The following is a 14,735-nucleotide window of genomic DNA, read 5'->3' as shown; positions in this document are numbered from 1 at the left end:
CCCCGTATCCAATGGCAGAAGGGGAACTTGCGGTATTAAAAATACACGGGTGGCGGGCATGCCTCTTCGTGTTCGATTTCCGGTCAGAGCAGGGATTTTTGCCTGGATCGAGGTCCACTGATTCTACGTGATAACAGTTGAGGAGTTATCTGACGGTGAGACGGCAATTCCGGTCTAGAAAGCCAAGCTGATTAAGAAAAGGCTAGGAAAACAGCAGAAGGGAATCTGCCACCTCGGCAACTGCCCTGAATGCAGATCAGTAGTAACTGAAGAATAACAGCCGCGAAGATTCGTTGTGCTGACCACACCTGATCTCGTAATCTGCAGGCCTTTCGGGCCTGTTATGCCATAGGGTTTGGTTTGGGTTAGATGTAAATTATTAATTTGAGTTTCATTTATTTGAAGTCGTATTTATGATCATTTTCGCGAAGAGAAATTCGACACCATTTTAAAACTAGATTTGTATCCTCTATTTTATTGCCTATTTTACTTTCACTTATATCTTCATTCTAGTCATTTGGTACGTTATGTGCAATTCACGCAATGCCATGTCATCAGGGGCCAATGACCTCGAAGTTAGACCCCCTGGCAGGTACAAAGTTATTTTCTGAACGTAGGAAGTGGCCTTGTTAAGTGGGTCACTACCTTGCTTACCCAAGGTTAGAGCAGTGTGGGTGTGTGAGGTCGCTGGACACCGCATCTATGAGTCACATGGATTCGAACCTTGGACATTAACGGAGATGAGTTACGGGAAAGCAAAATAATCTGTGTGATTAGCATTTGAAAAATACACAGTATTTTTGCATTCTTCGAGACCTTACAAGTTTGAAATCCCCGATATAAAAGATCTCTGGCGATATATTCGGTTTTTGTCTGGACTGACCCGCAAGCGGCCTAAATGGTGCAAATTACAACCGGACCAAGTACGATTATTATTATTTTCTTCCGAATTTCAAGGCTTCTTGGCCTTTCTTCTTTTCTCTTGCCAGAATCTCTTCATTCTTTCATTTCTTAACTTTCTCTCCTCTTGTGAAATCTATTTTAAGCGGTTTCTCTTCAAATTATTTCAGACTGTCGAATTTTCTACTTCTCTTGACCACTTGAATGTGGTCTTTAACCCCATGGTGTATTCTTAGCAGGTCTCCGTAGAATTTCAGCCTTCGTTTCCGCACTGTATCCGTGATCTTTTCAGTGTACTTGTACAGTTCCTCATTTCTCCTTTTCCTCCAAATCCCATCAGTAGTCTTCTGCGGTCCCACATTTTCCCCTCCTTCTTATCGAGTTCTTTGCAGCTCCACCTTTTTTAAATTTAAAATAAGACACTCTGAAGCGCAAAATCCTTCCGGTTTCGCTCTTTTTTTTTTTTCCTTATGAATCCGTTTACCCTCCAGGGTTGGTTTTTTTTTTTTTTTTTTTTTTTCTCGGACTTGGCGAGGGATCCCACCTCCACCAGCTGAAGGGCAGTGTCCTGGAGCGTGAGACTTTGGATCGGGGGATACGACTGGAGTGAAAGAGCTGTGCCTCGCCCTCGCGGCCTCAGCTGCTACGCTGTGGTAGTGGGGGGGGGGGGGGGGAGATTGGGACGGATAGACTACGAAGAGGGAAGGAAGCGGTCGTGGCCTGAAGTTAGGAGAAGAGGGAAACCACGGAAAACCACTTCGAGAATGGCTGAGGTGGGAATCGACCCCTCCCCCCCCCCCCCTCTCCGTCAACACCCAGGAGACTAAGTGGACCCCGTTCCAGCCCTCGTAACACTTGTCAAATTTCGTGGCACAGCTCGGAATCGAACCCGGGCCTCTGGGGTGGCAGCTAATCACACTGACCACTACACCACAGATGCGCACTTCTTTTTTACTGAGTTATGATGTCGGACTTTTCCCTTGTAGGATATTGCCTGTTTCTTATGACAGTTCTCGTACGATTATTATTAATAATGTTTTCGTGAAAAGTAGCTGCATTTTGCAGTTTAAAACATATAGACAATTCTAGGGTTTAAATACCTTTCAGAAAAACGAATTTTCGTTTATCAACAATCCTTTTCTTCTGCTAACTGTTGAAACTTAAATCAGTGACTTGTATTAAGATATAACATGACTCATACTGTTACTCCCTGGTGGGAAAGATTTATCGCAATCACTTTTAATGCGGGGACATGAATGTGAGATGAGGTTCCGGAACGTAGCGTACTCCTGTCGAACAACAGCAAGAGGGTCTTTTGAAGGCTTAACGTCTGCATCCGACAAACAATCACCATCAACAGTGTCATATGCCATCACTCACTGCGTGACTGAATCTAGGCTTTGTATAGCGCCTGCAGGCCAACATTCTGATCGTGAAAGGGATTGCAATAGGTTAACCACGGTGTCGGAGCCTTAACGATCATAGCCACCAAGCAGGCATTGCATTGCATTACACCACTATTGCTACTTTGGGGACAAAACATTACATTTTTGTTCCATTTTAACTGGCTGAAACTACGAATTATAGGAACTGTGAAAAAGAGCTATTTGTACAGGTCTTATCAGCTTTATTAGCGTAAGAACAGCGAGTACAGTGTTGCCCACCTCTTCGCATCATGTTAGGGAATGCTGAAAACAGCTCTGGATGGAGGCATCTCGTTAAGGCTGCAACGCAGAAATGAGACTTACGAGATCTCGACGTTCAGCAATGAGCAAAACAAGTAATGATGATTAGCGGAAATACGCACAAAATTTCGTTCGTCGCGACTAACGGATTTGTATAGCGCCACAGCAAGTAGTGGTGGAGACTTCGCATGTGCTGTGAGGAAGCCAAGGTTATGGACACAGGTAGGATTCACCCGTTTGCCGCGCAATCACTCCCCCCTGTGGGTGGGGGCGGAAGAATAACACCCGCGGTATCTCCTGCCTGTCGTGAGAGGCGACTAATAGCTTTGGGCTGGCGACCACGGGGCCACTAGCTGAGTCCTGGCATTGCTTCCACTTACTTGTGCCAGGCTCCTTACTTTCACCCATCTATCCCACCTCTCTTGGTCAACTCTCGTTCTTTTCCGACCCCGAGGGCTAGGGAGTCTTATTTTGACGCCCTTCGTGACCCTTGTCTTTCTTTGACCGATATCTTCATTTTTCGAAGTGTCGGATCCCTTCCACTTTCCCCCCCTCTGATTACTGTTCTACAGATGATGGTTGCCTAGTTGTACTTCGTCTTAAAACAATAATCACCACCATCTCATGCCGTACTTCTATTTCATTGTAATATATGGGTAATATTGTTCCCTTGGCGAACGTTTTATTGTATAGTACTGAATGAAAATCTCAGAGTCTACTTTTTATAATTTGGTTCACGTCGCACCGACATAGACAGGTCTTATGGCGACGATGGGATAGGAAAGGGCTAGGAGTGGGAAGGAAGCGGCCGTGGCCTTAAGGTACAGCCGCAGCATTTGCCTGGTGTGAAAATGGGAAACCATATTCAGGGCTGCCGACAGTGGAGTTCGAACCCACTATCTCCTGGATGCAAGCTCAAAGCTACGCGGGCCTAACAGCACGGCCAACTCGCCAGGCAAAAACTATTATTACAGCACTTAAGTTGGTAAACTGTCAACCTTTACCTCTGTCGAAATTCGCTCAGAGAGTACCACAAACAGACGACTTTGTAGCCTTTTTTTTGTGTGTGTGTATACCCCCGCTATATCCCACAACCTCTATAAAGAACGAGAGAAACAAGGAAATGCCATTTGGTCCTTGTTTCAATTACGGTGAAATCCTAACATTCACCTCCCCGCGGTAGAGAGGGGGCTACGACTGCATATAAAAATGCAGGCGGCTAACGAATGAAGGGACCGATTATCTCCCGGTATAAGGAGATCCCCTGTACCAAGTGCCAACAGTCTCTTTGAGAGTGGATGATCGGGTATGGGTAAGGGCACTCTATTGTCCTGGGGACAAGAAACTGTTCCCAAAGGCGGAGGAACCAGTTTGGTCAACGGCATTAGGATGCAGAAGGAAACGGGAAACCACTGCATTAAAGATCCTGAGAGATATTCCAATAAATTCACATGGCATGGCTGCAACGTCAAGATCAGAGCTGGTCGTGTGGATCGTCTACCTCCGTCTGGAGACGACGTCGTAAGAAGAAGATATCCCTTCCCCACTTCTAATTCCCAATCGCCGCTACCGGTAACAGATCAGGTCCGTCGTCCAGGTGACGAATCTGTCGTATTTCTTTTCTTAAATGATATCAAAGAAGTTGGATACTCATCACACGTCACCCTGGGTACATTCTGGACGTCAGAGGCGAACTATCGCAGGTGCAAATACTATACGCGAACCTTTTCTTGAGCCCTGAGCTCTCTAGTACTGAATCGGTAGACCTCGGTTATCTTCGACATCCATATTGGCAACCTTTGACACACAAACTATGAATCGCTGTGCGACATCTGGCGTACACTTTACGAACCAGCACTGATGTTGTTTACACAGCAAAGCCAAACTATATAATTCATGCTAGGAACAAGATTCGCATCGAGAAATGTTATATAATATTAAATAATGTATGCATGACAGAGTTGTTGGCGTAAGATAATAAATGTTTAGAAAATTCATATCGATCGATCATATTATCGATTCAATTCAGATTTCATTTCCATCCAGTTGGCAGTATAACCGGAACCGTCAGCGCTCCATCCTTACCCCTCACCCAGTAAAAATCGGGCTCAAGAAAAGTTCGTGTATAGTACGACGGTTTCGAGGGTTTTATAGTATGGCCATGTCTTGTTATGGGTGCACTATTGCATGTGTATGTTTCGCAGGAATTGTGATGCAAGGAGAACACAGAGATAAACAATGGTGAGTGATGATACGTTCAAATTTCATCAGCGGGGATGGAATTTTCGTTTTTCCTGGAAGCTGAGCGCCAAGCTCTCAGAGTTCATACTCTGTACATCACCATGAAAGGTTAAGTTTCAGGTTCTCAGGTGGAAGACACAACTTTTGCACACTTCCTTAACATTCAAAATCTTGCTGAGGAACTTCCTTTCCTTTTTCTCAATCGACATAGCATCCGTTATTTATTATTAAATTAGTAGCCTAAAATGTTTACGCTCACGAAAACAGTTATTTAAAATATCGGTTTCATTTATATGCATGTTGTTCTTAAAGCGGATTTCGACTAACAACACTAAGGCTGGTTCTAGACTCCATCGCGAACGTTCTGTCGTTTAGCATTCTCGCACCTAAAGATGGGCTCTTAACGCAGTCCGGAAGACAGCAGAGCCATCGCGTGAGTAATATGCCACCAACAAGGGAAAGCGACAGCTATGTGGTCGCTCATGTACACTAGTTCAAATTTTATATAAAAAATAAACAGATTCGTGTGATACTCCTTAATTTAACGAGAAAAACCCTTTAAGTAAAACAGCCTTCATACTGGTTAGCAATTTTCAGGTGAGTATCCGTAGTACCGGTGGTCTAATGGTCAGCGTCCTAGACGCGTTAAGGCTACTCTTCTTTCTCTGACAGCCCATGTAGACTAGGAAATGTTTTATAAACTACCGCCCTGTCTTATCACTCACGGCGACCCCATCGCCCAGTGGGTAACCACTGCAATTAGCTACCCGAGTATTGGCGGGGAAACCGTACCTACTTAACTTACGAGGAAATGCCTGCCTTTCACCAGAAAACATCATGAGGCCCTCTAAGGCTAACGACCTTAGTTGTACAATGTTGTACTATGTCCAATCCCTAAAATGAACATTAATATCATGGAACAAGATTCTTACGAATTAAATTACCCTGAAGACAAAATCAGGCTTTCGGATTCCAGGGTGCCTCACATTTTGAAGCTCGTGAGTGAATCGGAGCACCACAAGAACATTGCTAAATTCAAGAATAAGAGAAAATACTATTTTAGAACATTCAACATCAACTCCCTTATTCAGGTTGGAAAACTGAAGCAGTTAACAGCGGAGATACATAGACTCGACATCTCGATACTGGCCCTCAAGGAAACGCGGTACATGGAAGAACAACTCTTTGAATCAGATGCGTTCTGAATCTTCAAAGGAAAGGCCGGAAAAAGGCCATGAAAAACGTCCCGCAACCGGGAACAGCCTTTGTAGTAAATAAAAAGTTTCTAAACACTATAGTCGACTTCAAGAGTAATAATTTCGTGTGGCTATATCTAGCCGGGTGCAGCCCTTGTAAGGCAGACCCTCCGATGAGAGTCTGCGGCAGCTGCGTGTTATTGTGGCGGAGGATAGTATTATGTGTGGTGTGTAAGTTGCAGGGATGTTGGGGACAGCACAAAAACCCAGGCCCCGAGCCACTGGAAGTAACCAATGAAGGTTAAAATCCCCGACCCGGCCGGGAATCGAACCCAGGACCCTCTGAACCGAAGGCCAGTACGCTGACCATTCAGCCAACGAGTCGGACACTTCAAGAGTGTAAACTCAAGACTATCGCTCATGACGATCAAATCAGCGAATAAGAAATACACGCTGATAAATGTTCATGCACCAATAAATGAGCATAATAAAAAGAACCCCGATATGGTTGAAGAGTTTTGGGACAAACCGGGGGATGAAATACTCAAGATTCCGAAAAAATAACATAAAAATTCTCCCGGGAGACTTTAATGCACAAGTGCGGCGGGAAAGGAAGTACAATGAAATAGTTGGACAATACCCGACACACAACAGGACGAATAAAAAACGGAGAAAGACTGATCAATTTATGCAACATAACAACTTAAAACTCATGCCTACCCATTTCAAAGCACGTCCCCCAAAAACATGGGTATCACCAAACCCCTTGCTAGGCGAATTTCAACTGGATCATGTAGGAAGAACAACTACAAGGAAATTCATAACGTAAAAGTTAGAAAAGCGGTTAATGTAACATCAGACCATTACTTATCAAAGATTAAGATTAATTTCATACCCGGACGAAACACACATCTGTGACAATAGAGTGCCAAAAATTGACCGTGAAGTACTCATCCAAGGAAAGAGGGAAGAATACAGGAAAAAGCTACAGATGCCAAAAAATTGGAATGAAGTGAAAAAAATCTACAGGAGCCGGCAGTTGAATTAGCATCTACGAAACGTCGAAGCAAGCATGCATGGTGGTATGTAGAATGCGAAAATGCAATCAAAAAGGAAGACTGGCGGCGTGGAAATCATGGAACGAGAATAAGACTGTGGAAAATTTGGAAAAATCACGAAAAATAAGGAAACACACACACCAAACACTGAGAAGAGCCAGAAGAGAACACTTTAGGGCAGAAATCACAGAAATGGGTGAGAACTTCAAGAAAAACAATACCAGATTAATCCATAGGGCCTTTAAAAATAGAATCAACGGCTATATAGCACCGAGCCTGCATTTCAAGAAAACGGACGGAACTCTTGCAATGAAGAATAAAGATAACGGTGAGATCCTTGCAAAGTACGGTACTTTGAAGACCTCCTTAAGTGTCAATCGCCACGGGAAAAAATTGGAGATTGAGAAGGACACAATCCAGAACCCAGATTCCGAACCATCAGACAAGGGAGAGGTAAAGGGAAGTAATAAACTCCTTAAAGAAAAACGAAGCATCTGGTGAAGATGGAGTAATAGCAGAACTGTGGAAGAATGCCAATGATGCCTGTATCACTGAAGCGACAGAACTATTCCGGAATATTTGGAGAGGAAAAATTACCAGAAGACTGGCTAGTGGCATTAATACAACCGCTACATAAAAAGGGACCGAAAAACAGACGTAAACAACTACCGAGGAATATCACTTTTATCTGTCACGTTATAAGATTTTTTCTAAACTCCTATTGAACAGACTGACACCACAAATTGACCACAAGTTGGAAGAGCTTCAGGAGAGGGCGCTCTTGTCAGGATCAAATCTTGAATCTAAAAATGATAATCAAATGTTACAACGCGTGACCAGAGAACATCTTCATCTCTTTCGTTGACTTTCAAAAAGCATACGATTCAATAGATAGAGACACATTCAATCAATCAATACTGATCTGCATTTAGGGCAGTCGCCCAGGTGGCAGATTCCCTATCTGTTGCTTTCCTAGCCTTTTCCGAAATGATTTCAAAGAAAGTGGAAATTTATTGAACATCTCCCTTGGTAAGTTATTCCAATCCCTAACTCCCCTTCCTATAAATGAATATTTGCCCCGGTTTGTCCTCTTGAATTCCAACTTTATCTTCATATTGTGATCTTTCCTACTTTTATAGAGGCCATTCAAACCTATTCGTCTACTAATGTCATTCCACGCCATCTCTCCGCTGACAGCTCGGAACATACCACTTAGTCGAGCAGCTCTTCTTCTTTCTCTCAGTTCTTCCCAACCCAAACATTGCAACATTTTTGTAACGCTACTCTTTTGTCGGAAATCACCCAGAACAAATCGAGCTGCTTTTCTTTGGATTTTTTCCAGTTCTTGAATCAGGTAATCCTGGTGAGGGTCCCATACACTGGAACCATACTCTAGTTGGGGTCTTACCAGAGACTTATATGCACTCTCCTTTACATCCTTACTACAACCCCTAAACACCCTCATAACCATGTGCAGAGATCGGTACCCTTTATTTACAATCCCATTTATGTGATTACCCCAATGAAGATCTTTCCTTATATTAACACCTAGATACTTACAATGATCCCCAAGAGGAACTTTCACCCCATCAACGCAGTAATTAAAACTGAGAGGACTTTTCCTATTTGTAAAACTCACAACCTGACTTTTAGCCCTGTTTATCAACATACCATTGCCTGCTGTCCATCTCACAATATTTTCGAGGTCACGTTGCAGTTGCTCACAATCTTGTAACTTATTTATCACTCTATAGAGAATAACATCATCCGCAAAAAGCCTTACCTCCGATTCCACTCCTTTACTCATATCATTTATATATATAAGAAAACATAAAGGTCCGATAACACTGCCCTGAGGAACTCCCCTCTCAACTATTACAGGGTCAGACAAAGCTTCACCTACTCTAACTCTCTGAGATCTATTTTCTAGAAATATAGCAACCCATTCAGTCACTCTTTTGTCTAGTCCAATTGCACTCATTTTTGCCAGTAGTCTCCCATGATCCATCCTATCAAATGCTTTAGACATGTCAATCGCGATACAGTCCATTTGACCTCCAGAATCCAAGATATCTGCTATATCTTGCTGGAATCCTACAAGTTGAGCTTCAGTGGAATAACCTTTCCTAAAACCGAATTGCCTTCTATCGAACCAGTTGTTAATTTCACAAACATGTCTAATATAATCAGAAAGAATGCCTTCCCAAAGCTTACATACAATGCATGTCAAACTTACTGGCCTGTAATTTTCAGCTTTATGTCTATCACCCTTTCCTTTATATACAGGGGCTACTATAGCAACTCTCCATTCATCTGGTATAGCTCCTTCGGCCAAACAATAATCAGATAAGTACTTCAGATATGGTACTATATCCCAACCCATTGTCTTTAGTATATCCCCAGATGGACATCTTGAGAGAATATGGCATCGATCAAAAAACACTCAACTAACTTAGGTTAACACTAACAAACACCATTTCCAAAGTGAAATTTCGAGGAGTGATCAGCATACCCTTCCAGATAAAAACAGGTGTGAGACCGAGTGACAGCTTATCACCACCACTGTTCAACGTGGTTCTAGTTAAAGTCATGAAAACACTGTGGAAACATAATGACTCAGGTGCTATAATAGGTAGTAAAAATAAACATGTCAAACTCAAGTGTTTGGCCTTTGCTGATGATTTGGCACTCTTCGCCGAGACAGAACAGGAAGCAATAACACAGATAAATGAACTACGCCGAGAAAACAGGTTTAAAAATCTCCTTCACAAAAACAGAGATTATGAGCACGGGCAGGAATTATGTGAAGAGAACAATGAAGACGAAATATGGCAAAGTATAGGTCACAAAGCAGTTTAAATACCTGGGGGAGATTATCAGCAGCAATGGGATGGATAAAGAGGCCGTGGAAAATAGGAGGCTTAAGTTGGAAAGTCTAAACACTGCCACCAAAGCCATTTACAACAAAAATAATCTTTCCATGAATGCCAAACTAAGACATTATGACGCTGTGGTAAAACCAGTGATTCTGTATGGGGTGGAAACAGCAACACTAACGAACCTGGAAAAACTACTAAAGAATGAAAGGAGAATATTAAGGAGGATTTATGGACCAAGGGTGGTAAACTACAGATTACGATCAAGTAAGGAGATATACAAAAGAACAGAAGACCTGGAAACAACAAGGAAAAAACGGCTGCGATTCTATGGACACATGGTCAGAATGAATCCGGCAAGGTTAAATAAACACATTTTTAATAAAATATACTACTTGAAAAGCCAGGGGGGATATGCCAAACAGATGAAGGAAGAACTCAAAAGGTTAGGAACTGAAGATGAAGAATGTCATGACTGAGACCAATTCAGGAAAAAAAAAACTTTCCAACATAAAAGTTCTTGTGGAAGAAAAGAAAGAGCGCAGAGGGAGGAAGATGGACTGAAGAGAGAAAAGAGCAACATTCTGAAAGAATGAAGGTGCTGTGGAGAAAAAGGAAGGAAGAAAGGATGATAAGTAGGAAGTGAAGTGATATTGGCGTGGTCCTAAGTTTGGCCGGCTCGCAAGAAAGAAAGAAAGAAAGAAAGAAAGAAAGAAAGAAAGAAAGAAATAATAATCATATGGCCTCAGCTACCGTGTGCAGACATTTCAATTTGACGCCATCTGGCCGTCTGCTCGTCAATTTCGACGTTCCGTTTTACTCTAGACCCACTAGATGGCAGACCGAGTAAACCGAAACTCTCTTGGGCGTCTGTGGCTGAGATATAATGCATTTTGTCCCGTAAACACCAAATGTGTCACCAGAGATCTTTTACATGCCGACATCGAACGACATGGAGTGTCTAATGGACTTTTTTCCTCCCTTCAAAAATCCGACTACCTATGCCGGGTTCGAACCCGTTATCTTGGGATAGGGCCGATGACCTTCGATGTTAGGCCCCTTAAAACAAGCATCATATCTTGGGATCCGGAGGCCGACACTCTACTAGTGATCCATAGAGGCAGCTGTAAACCGAGCAAGTGGCCGTGCAACTTGGGTCACGTAGTATCAGCTTGCATTCGGGAGATAGTGGATTCGAACCCCACTAACGGCAGCCCTGTAGCCCTTTCCTACACCACCGTCGCCGTAAGACCTATCTCTGTCGATTGGACGCAGGGCCTACAGCAAATTTTAAAATAAATTAAAGAACCATTCTCTCGTAAATTAAGGACCCTTGGTCACAAGACACACGTCATGTAACTTTGTATCACTTCAAACCCGTTGGCCAACTAAGCGAGTGCTGCTCAGCCTGACGAGGTGTCGTGTGGTCAGCACGATCAATCCTCTCAGTCTTGGCTTTCTAGACGGGGGCTGCCATCTCACTGTCAGATAACTCCTCAACACTGTAATCAGACAGGCTTTGTGGACCTCGAACCAGCCCCCCACATCCACGTAGAAATTCCTGATCTGGCCGGGAATCAATCCTGGGCTCTCTGGGTAAGAGACAGCCTCGCCTGCCCTGCACTACAGGGCCAGCTTACATAAATGGGCTCCCTCCTAATTAATCTCAATCCTTCAGGAGCTTGTTTTGAAGAATAAAGGTACTGTCAAATGAAAATGAACATCTATGACAGACGTCAAAATGAAATACTCCTAGGTTTTGTAAACGTAATATAAAGAGATGTCGGATACGATGAATGTAGCACAACTTGAAGAACATCACATGCTCTGCGCTCACAGTTTGAGAAGCTTTTCGGATATTTGACAAGGTCCATGCTAAATATATTATTTCAATCCTAGAAATAGAGAGACAAGACTTTCAGAAAAGGCTACATCTATGAGGATCAACAATTATCCACAGAGTGCAGTGAATTCCTGGGATGAGTTCCTCCAACATTACAAAAGAGCAGGGTCAAGAATAAGACGCGGAAAGTAATTACTTGTTGGCAGTGAACCGCAGAATGCTATGTCCTTTACAGAGTTCTGCTTCACAGGTTTACGCTGGCAGAAAGGGATGTTATGTAACAGGTGAGAGTTATACCCAACTTGTAAAGGAATGAGCTGCATTGGCCACGGCCAATTCGAACCCTGTTAAGAGTGACAAAGGAAATAAAAACTAGATGGAGGATGACTGGCTGTTCTTTGATGACCAGCAGCTCATGTTCACAACCTGCCATTCCTTCCACATTGATCATTCATTTTCTGATGATCTGTGTCAATAACTGATACTCCTCAACACTGAATTGGCTGCTTAATTTATGTACCACCGAACTGTTGTATAATAAGATAGGATTAACAACTATGAACAAATTGGAGAGAAATGAAAATAAATTCTATAACCTATTTGAACTAGTTCTTAAAGATTTCATTATGTAGATTTACAAGAAATGTTAGTCATTTCATTTATGTTCTGGCATGTCTTATATGCATAGTTACAAAATACCACAGAAAAATAATTCAGATATTACCAGCGAGTCAAGTTGACGGATTGCTTCACGGAAAAATTTAAATGCGATTTGTGTTGCTAAACCTGCATGTAGCTTGAGATCAGCTTGAGACATCAATTGAAGGAAAAATCTTTACTAGTAGAACATGGACTTGCAAACTGACAGGTTCCCACCTCAGCAAGAACGCTATCCTGACACCCAGTGTGTTACTGTTAGTTCTAGGCTGTGGTCATTTACAGAAATGTTTGTTTTGCCTGTCATCCTGGCGACTGTGTTACTGGGATGGGATTTTCAGCTGAAAATGCCGTGCTGTGAGGAAGAACATGCGACCTTAAATCCCTACTTCAGTGCATGCAGTGCAAGCACGGTAAGCTGTGGAAGATGACGATAGATAATATTATTTGGCCTCCAGCAACAATCATTTGTTGTTTCTAGTATAATTGCTATACACTTGTATTTTAGGGAAAAAAAGGTAAAACAATTGGATTTTGGGAGTACACCAACCAAAAAGTTTGAATACCACTGTTCTATATAACACTAATCAGAGAGAAAACTGGAACAGATCTGACACTTTGAAAAATGAAGGTATCAGCGCAAAAAAAAAACAAACAAGGGCATTGAAGGGCGTGAAAATGAAAGACCCCTCAGGCTTTGTAAACCTAATACCGTCGGGTTCAGAAAAGAACAAGAGTTGATCAGCGGAGGTCAGACAGGGCAGATGAAAGTGAGGAGCCTGCCACTGTTATATGCGCATTAAACAGTTTGCTTCTCCCTTCTTCTTGTACAGTCAATCTCAATTCCTCATCATTGTCATATTAGTTACAGCATACTTTTGTGCTTGTCTTGTAGTTTCCATGTACAATTAATTTCTCTCTTCAATTCTTTTCACAAGAACCAAACCAGGAAGCAACATCATGGATTGGGTGAAAATGCTACTGTAATCTTGTTCTCCAAGTGTCTCGTCATTTCAACTGAGGAGAATTCTGCTGCAGTATTTGGCATACAGACTCTGGACTGCTACACATAAAGTGATGTAACCTTGGCTGATCAAGGGCAAGGTCTCACTTGATCGGTTTCACAACAAGAACAGGAATTGTGGAGAAAGCAAGGTCTGCTCAATGCCAACCAAGTTCTTTATCACGTCCACTGCCAGATCTGCTACTGCTCGGGATATTCCAGGAAAGCGAATATAAAATGTAGGACTGTACCTGCCCGTCTTACCCTCTGTGGGTCACAGAATAGTTGTGCTCATTAGCGTTCTAAGAACAAGTGCAACTGAACATCAATTCTCTAGTAACAAAGTAACTGTAAATATATTGTACTAATAAAAGACAAACTGTTTCATTGAATTCATTTAATCAAGCTTGCCCAATTAGTACACACACATACAATTATACGCAAAAAATGAATGCCAGCAATTCACTAATTACTGTCTATTTACAAAGGACTCCCGTCCTCACAGACGGTCTTTGGTTCGTACTCTTTACCTGGAGAGTAAACTTTACCTCTGTAAACTTGATTGACAAGTTTCAACTTGCACTCTGTCCTGCATGCACCACAGTTTGAACACATTATCTGTTGGCTATCACAACGCACGACTGCCGTTCGCTCGGTTGGAGTCCAGACAAGACCGATAACTCGTAGAATCAACTCCCGTGACCAGTCCATACATTAAAGTCTCACAGCTCATGACTCGTAACTAACTGGTCGACACACAATCCCACCTATGTGAGGCGAGCCTGCTTTATATACCTAGTGATAAAGTCCTAGATCTTCGGGGTACGACCAGAATACCAGTGTTCTAATTTCGCCTTGCACAAAATTCACGGAGACAGCAGACAAAATGGACAATAGGAGAAGAGGTTGTCACACATTTCCCAGTCACTCACCCCTTGCAGGAACTATGGAAGGGGGTTACAGAGAACACACAGTTGCACTACCATGAAACAATGAATGAATTTAGCAAACAAAGAGGGGAAGGAGGGGAGGCAGAGCATGAATGATTTAAAAAACTCAAAATAGACATCCAAACGAAATGCTTGCTCCCTGACTAACAGTCCACTCTCACACGTTAGCTTCTGTTATGCGCCAGAAAGAGGAGACTTGTCTTCCTAAATGCTCTCAACTTATCAGGAGTTTGGAGAGGTAGCCACTGTAATTCCCAGAATGCCATAGCTGAGAACAAATATCCCCACCTGATCTGCCAAAGTTCATTGTCTACAATTCCCACATG

General features: G+C 42.7%; 1 protein-coding gene across 1 annotated transcript in view; it reads left to right on the top strand.

Moving 5' to 3' along the window:
* Positions 1-14,735, top strand: part of LOC136885539 (uncharacterized) — a 392,796-nt gene that overhangs the window by 58,831 nt on the left and 319,230 nt on the right. The window lies entirely within an intron of this gene.

This window comes from Anabrus simplex, chromosome 14 (genome assembly GCF_040414725.1).
Source record: "Anabrus simplex isolate iqAnaSimp1 chromosome 14, ASM4041472v1, whole genome shotgun sequence".
In the NCBI taxonomy this organism is placed as follows: domain Eukaryota; kingdom Metazoa; phylum Arthropoda; class Insecta; order Orthoptera; family Tettigoniidae; genus Anabrus; species Anabrus simplex.
Note: the sequence above shows the minus strand (reverse complement) of the source record. Positions and strands in the feature narration are given on the sequence as shown.